The following is a 7,735-nucleotide window of genomic DNA, read 5'->3' as shown; positions in this document are numbered from 1 at the left end:
CTATTCGTTGGTAAAAGAGTAGCCCAAGAGTTGGCGGTGGGTGGTGATGACTAGCTGCCTTCCCTCTAGTCTTTCACTGCTAAATTAGGGACGGCTAGCGCAGATAGCCCTTGTGTAGCTTTGTGCGAAATTCAAAACAAACAAATAAACTGGGCCACCAAAAAGTGTTAAGTGAACCAAGAGTTAGCCATCTTAGAAATTAAATTGTTGGTTTACTGAAGTTACCAGCAAAGAGGGGAAAAAATGAACACGAGAGATATTTTGCCAACTATGGTGTAAGTGTTGATTGAACTGTTTTTGATAAGGCAACAAACTTGTAATCACAGCAGTATATATATATATATATCAGACCATTACCATCTCTTCTAAAGGTGTATCAAACATAATAGATAACTGTGGTTAGGACATAATAAAACTCTTTCTATACCAGTTCTTACTTTACAACATCTCCACATCTTTCTAACCTAGATAGCAATATATTATTTTAAAGAAGTGTCTCACTAGAATTGTATTCTGCCTCTTATTATTATTATTACTTTTATTCTTTCATTCAGTTTAAATGCCTATATGTAAAGTAAAAATTCCTATTTGTATGGTGATTCAAAATGAGATGTTAAGGGGTTTACTGTGGTACCTGAGTTTGGTATTTTTGTTATCGTGTTTAATATAGGAGGAGGTGCAGTAGCAGGCGGGTGTGAGCAGCAACGCCACAGGGAGAGAGAGAGAGACAGAAAATTTACAGTCAAGAAAGGTAGTGATGAGGAGAGACAATTATCAGTTGAATATTGCACAGGGGCATTTGAGGCAGAAGCCACAGAGTTAGGAGGGTCGAACAAAAGATGCCCTTGGAAACACCCTACATCAGCCAGACCCAAAGTCCATTATAGACGAAATGTTGACAAACAGGACTTTCCATTTTCAAGAGAAATGGTTCAGAAGTTTTCCTGGCTTCAATACAACAGTTGTTTGAAAGGAGTGTTATGATTTTCTTGCACAAAAGCTTTCAAAGCAAAAATGTCACCACTCGACAAAAATGCAGACTCTGTCATTTGTATATTCAGGAGTTAGAAATTGGCAAAACAAGCCCTAGAGAGGTTTGCAATACACACTGATTGTGATTTGTATAAGATATCAGTTGAAACTCATGTTCAAGAGACAAGACTAGTAGACATCCAGCTCTCTAGTTCTTTGGCATCACAGAAACAGTAGGCAACATCTTCCCTGTTGAAGATTGTAAGCATGGTGCAGTTTTTGGCGTGATAAGGGTTGGTTTCAGAGGTCAGGGGAAAAGGTGATGAATCTAAGCCAGCTGCTGAAGTTGAGGTTAGAGGATTACCCCAAACTCTGTATGTGGTTGACACATAATCAGGACTATACTTGCCCTAAAATTCAAAATGAGATCCTGAGTTTAATGGAGAGATATTGGAAGGTAAATCACCCCTCTGCCATTGCTGCAATATTCAGTTATCATTGATGGAACACAAAGTATATCTGGTACAAAGCAAGAGTCAACTTGCCTTCGCTATGTGCCATACGAAAAATGTATAGGTCTCCATAAAATCTTCAACAACAGGAAAAAAAATACCCAACGTTGCCACTGATGTCTTACTGCACCTCAGTTTGCCACTTTCTGGTCTTCATGAGCAAACATACAATGGTGCTACAAATATATCGAGCCAATACTCTGGTGCATAGACTTTTCTTAGGGGAGAACTTCCACTAACATTTTATGACCATTGTGTAAATCTCATTACTCACACAGCTTGTACAGCCTCTCCTGTAATTCGGGATTAATTGCAGTGGATTCACGAGTCAGGATACCTGTTTTGGCAATCGGGGAAATTCAAGGCAATGTTCGGGGCAATAGCAAAGTCAGAGAGTGGATCATACATTACTTAGGAACCACTGTGTCCCAAAAGGTAGACTATTGGTATCCCAGCTATTCAGTCAGTGCTCAACCAGTACAAGCCAGTGTTGCTTAGTTTGGAAGAGATGGCTTTATCTAGTACGTTAGATTCAATAACTAAAACACGTGGACTTCTGGAAGGATTTAATAAGGGAAAAACGGTCCTAGGACTAATTCTCGCCACTGAAGTGTTTGAGAAATTGGAGTACCTAAACATCTCTTTGCAAAAAAAAAAGAACACAAACCATTGCTGGAATGCTTGTTACAGTGGAGTGTGTCAAACTTATCTTCAAGAAAAAAGAACATAGGAAAGCTTTAGCAAAGCATACTATAAAACAACAGTACTATTCATCTCCTTGAATATCCAGCTAATTCAAATACCACACATGAGATAACCACCCAAGCATTTTACTGGTGGGGTTGTTGCATATGCAACAACATCTCCTTTAGAGTACTACAGAGCTGAGTAATACAAGCTACTAGCCACTAAAGATGTGAGATTCTGAGAGATTTTCGACCAGAGAGGCCTGCAAACTCTTGAAAAATTGAAAAAAGTTCTTCTGACTGGAAAGACTGACAATGTTGTGGACCAAATACCCAGAGTTGACCGAGAAGTCATTACATGTGCAATTAGCTATGTTCATCTCAAAATACACCTACATTTCCAACACTTAAGTTACAAAAACATTGAGGGACATGGTGCCTGAGGTCCGTGGCCTTTTTTAACAGGTTGAGGACCTTGCGAGGCTACTATTAGCTGAGAGGAGCTTCAGTGCTCTTTGAAGGCTGAAGACCTGGCTTCGTACTTATATGAAAGAAAGTTGCCTAAATAATGTAGTCGTTTGACACATTTATCAAGAACAACTTGATCACTTGGAAAGGAAAATTCTTTGCCAGCAACTTATTGCTACACATGACCAGCGCAGGAATATTTTCGGATTTTTTCTTTAGAAAAACAAGGGAGTTTTTGTTATCTACTGGTTGACAAGTACAATTTGAAAGTTAACAATACAGTAAGTTAAGCTATGAGGAAAGAAAAAAAAAAGGCTTTGTTAGAATTGTATTGTAATTTATTTTCTTCTAAAGGCAAGTACACTTATACTTCTAAGTATTTTTTTCTTTATCATGATGGTTATGGTTGTTATATTTGTATACCAAAACAGGAATTTTCTTAACAAGGGGACCATTCTTGATATTGCTATGCTGTGCAAATCCTGTTCACAAAACTAATATTTGTAAAAGGAAATGAGGAATTAATACATACGGAAACGAATTGTCCATATTTAGCAATAATTTCGACAGTAACTACCTGAAGCCTAGGCTAAACGAAAGGGACGTTTAATACCGTCCGCAGTACGGGTACCTTTTCTGAAAAGGAAATGATGAATTAATACATACGGATTTGGCCTGCTGCAACAGTCAAAGATTTATACCATAACAGAGAGGTACGTATAATATGTTAAACCTATTTTACACCATGCTTATTTTTATTCAAAGACTAACAGTAACATGGTCTCGTTTCTATTTTCTTTCCAAAGGCATTTTAACTGGATAACATTTTCAGCTAAAGTTTATACTGTGTCAGTCATTAAATCAGCAATATTATTTAATTTGATTTCTTCGAGTTACCCTAAGTATTACTGATGTAAGTGTAATTGATGTTTCATAAGTTTATTGTCACCTAAATAATGTACAAAGTGTAATATGACAAACTGTTGAAAGTATGCAGTTAGATCCTTGAAAGTTTTTAAATATCGTAAACATTGATATAACTGCTATTCAGGAATAGGAGATAAAAAGGGGAAAATTAAAACAGAAAAGATCCCTGTTATTTCTCTCTCTTTTTTTTTAAAGAGAATACTCTACTTTATACCCCAGTTTCGTAAAATGCCCCCCCCCAATCCAATTGTGTAGCATTGTGCTCTTAGCTAACACATTTCCGATCCTATATTTGTCGTCACAGAGTAATGCTTCGAAATAAGTTATATAAACATGAGAAGCCAAATAAAAAAAGAAGTTATTATCTGTATGACTAGTCTACAGTTGATAATATAGAATTGGAAATCTCACCTTAAGAAACAGTGGAAGTTTTATGTAGCAATAGCTCAATCGCGCCATCTATGAGTGATTTTTGGAAAACAAAAACCAGTTGCCAGGAAGTCATGTTTTCTCGTATTCCCATGTACGAATAACTCGTAACAAGTTTGTCATCACGATAGTGCTGCTATAAAATAATGATAGTAATAATTAAACAAACAAGTAAACAATCACCAAGTAATACCTACTTGTAATAATATTATATATCAGCTAAATAATACCGTGTTAATTAATTCGTATACCGGCAAAAATAACACAGTATTATTAATTATTAAATTAACTTACTGGATCTTTAGTCTTAAAAGTTATTGCTTTTTCCAGATACAACAGTTTTAACAATTTGAGACACGGATAAAATAAAATAAAAAAATGTACTTAATCACAATAGCTTTCACAATTTTACTTTTAATTTAATAAATCCACAAAAAAAACAACATAGTAATATTTGTTTGTTGTTAAACGCAAATCTACACAGTAGGCTAAATCCTAAATTACCTGTTAAACCAGGAATGTTATATTTAAACAGTTTCGAGAGGGAATAGTTCAGCTCCAATAAAAGCGACAGTCCAGCGTCTAGGCAAGTACACACACCATGTATTTATGTTATTAGCCAAAAATTGTTCATCGCGTCCAGTGTCTCAGTTATGCAGAGAAATTTAGAATTACTCTTGTCGAATCTTTTGTTATACAGCGGACCTATCCCAGCGCTCTCAGGATGGTCAGTTTGACCTGAATATACTAGCAGAACAGTGTAAAGCAGTGTGAATTGTTACTAATACCAAAGGCCCGGCATGGCCAGGTGGTTAGGGCGCTCGACTCGCAATCTACGGGTCGCGGATTCGAATCCCCGTCACACCAAACATGCTCGCCCTTTCAGCCGTGGGGGCGTTATAATCTGACAATCAATCCCACTATTCGTTGGTAAAAGAGTAGCCCAAGAGTTGGCAGTGGGTGGTGATGACTAGCTGCCTTCCCTCTAGTCTTACACTGCTAAATTAGGGACGGCTAGCGCAGATAGCCCTCGTGTAGCTTTGCGCGAAATTCAAAAACAAACAAACTAATACCAAAAGGTATCGCCATGCCAGAGGCAATCTTGAAGTAAGGTCATTACCAAATGTTTCCCCAATGGTTCAACGGTAGGTCTCAGTGCGCCCCAGTGGTATATCTGCGGACTTAAAATGCTTGAAACCGGGTTTCAATACCCGTGGTGGGCAGAACACACATATCTAGAGCGACTAGCGATACATGCGTAACTGGTCATATTCATTCATACATATGAGAAATTATAGCCTCAAGGTAACATCAGACCTACGACTAGAGGACATAGCTATCTACATTCATATACAAGGTGCAGGTTTAAATTTATACTTCCAAGGGGTAGAACAAACGTTACTGCAAGAGAATAACAGTGGAACAAAGGTAGCTAGAAGGAATTCAGCTTAGCAAGTTCCTTGACCACGTATTGTTTGAAAACTGCACACACACATACAGAAGAAGAAGTGATAAATTTCTAATAATTCTATATTAAAATAAGAACGTAGAAAACGTACTTTATACTTTTTTACCACAGTTATAAACGGTTACAATCAAGAATCTCTTTAATCTCAACGCAATAATAGCACACGGTATTCCACTTTGCATTTATTATCAAGAGTCGTGTTTATAACCTTGTTTATAGCGCCACCTATATTCTAACCTAACCCCAAATGTAATTATGAAATTCAAGCACACTATCTGGGAGTCGTTTATCTTTTCAATATTATTTGCTTAGAGTGATTGAAGTTAGAATGTACTTAACATGAAAATGAATACATTAAAAACTCATTATGCTAATAATCTTTTCATCAGTAACTGAAACCGCCGAGATAACACCTCTATATTTCGCTGATCCAATTTAATTACTTTTTTTAATTAGATAATTACATCTAAGTTTTATAGAATTTCTAGAAAACTTATTCTATATGTAAAGCTGTATAGCAGACAGGACACATGCAACGCAATGGAGACACATTTGGTTGATTGCAACGCAACGTAGCCACATCTTATTGATTGCAGTGCAAGTAAAATGAGACTTAACCACATTTAGCTAATTTTCACAATGACTCTACTGTGATCAAAGGAGTTTTTTTTGTTTCTTTATTGTTAACCACAAAGATGAATAATGGGCTATTTGTGCTGTGCCCATCACTGGTATTAAAAACACGGTTTTTAGCTTTGTAAGTCTTCAGGCTTACCGCTGAGCCACTTGGGGGCCTAAAGGAGTCAACGATTGTTTACTGTACGATGAAGTCATTTATGGTAAAGAAAACATTTTATTGAGACCAAGTTTTAGGTAAATACGCAAAGGCGTCGGACACTGACGCATTTTAAGTCCCAGTATCAACAATGCATCGAATTAGTGTTCTTGATTCCGCAACTATATAGGAAAAACTAAGAAAAATAGTATATATTGATCCCGTAGTCCAGCAGATGGCGTTTATCCATCTGAAAATCACGAATTATTTTTCTCAAATAAAGTTCGTGTTAGTGACACTTTAATTCTCAGAATTAATTCATATTTTCTTTTGGATGTTTGCTCAAAGCTGCATAAAGGTTGTCTAGGCATAGCTGTCTCTAATTTTGAACTGATAAACCGAAAAGTGGGATTCGACTGTCACTCTTATAGTGACAGTGGATTCACAAGCCAGTCACTCTAACCGCTACGCCACATCCAGCCTTAATAAATATAGTTAAGTCTATCTAAATTTTACATTGCGAGTTTGATTAACCAGTTTGTTAATGGAGTTTCCCTTTGTAAAAAAAGCAAAGTAAATATCCAAGTAAGTCACTTTGAAAACATCGTACGTAAGTTTCATTTCCAAGTCAGCATCTTGAAAAAACAACAAGAAGTAGGTATGATACAAACTTTGATCGAAGAAAATGAAGACGTTACTGATTCTATATTATCCCTTTTTATGAATGATTTGCTCTCAAATTCAAACATCATCTTTCAACCGTTTGACTGAACATTTGGTTTGCATTATTTAACCTTTAACCCATCAGGCTCCATTATTTGGAACAAAATAGAAATCCTAATCTGGATTTAAAAAAAAACAACATCCACCACCATGACGCATTTCCGGTGTTAATGTATAATACTGATTGATAGGCACGAGTAAAAAAAACAACAACATCCACACCGATGACGTATTTCCGGTGTTAATGTGTAATACTGATTGATAGGCACGAGTAAAAAACAACAACATCCACCACGATGACGTATTTCCGGTGTTAATGTATAATACTCATTGATAGGCACGAGTAAAAAAAAACAACATCCGTCACGATGACGTATTTCCGGTGTTAATGTATAATACTCATTGATAGGCACGAGTAAAAAATACATATAACAACATCCACCACGATGACGTATTTCCGGTGTTAATGTATAATACTCATTGATAGGCACGAGTAAAAACAAACAAACAAACAATGCTCTCAAATTCGTAGTTGTTTCTTTTTTTTATAAAACTGATATTTAGAATGAATCGAATTGTTATGTTTGTAAAAACACAAGCAAGTATCGTATATAAGGGTTATTTATACTATCGTGTATAAGGGTTATTTACACTATCGTATATAAGGGTTATTTACACTATCGTGTATAAGGGTTATTTACACTATCGTATATAAGGGTTATTTACACTATCGTGTATAAGGGTTATTTACACTATCGTATATAAGGGTTATTTA

Source organism: Limulus polyphemus, unplaced genomic scaffold (assembly GCF_000517525.1).
Source record: "Limulus polyphemus unplaced genomic scaffold, Limulus_polyphemus-2.1.2 Scaffold1354, whole genome shotgun sequence".
In the NCBI taxonomy this organism is placed as follows: Eukaryota; Metazoa; Arthropoda; class Merostomata; order Xiphosura; family Limulidae; genus Limulus; species Limulus polyphemus.
This window is presented reverse-complemented; position numbering follows the sequence as displayed.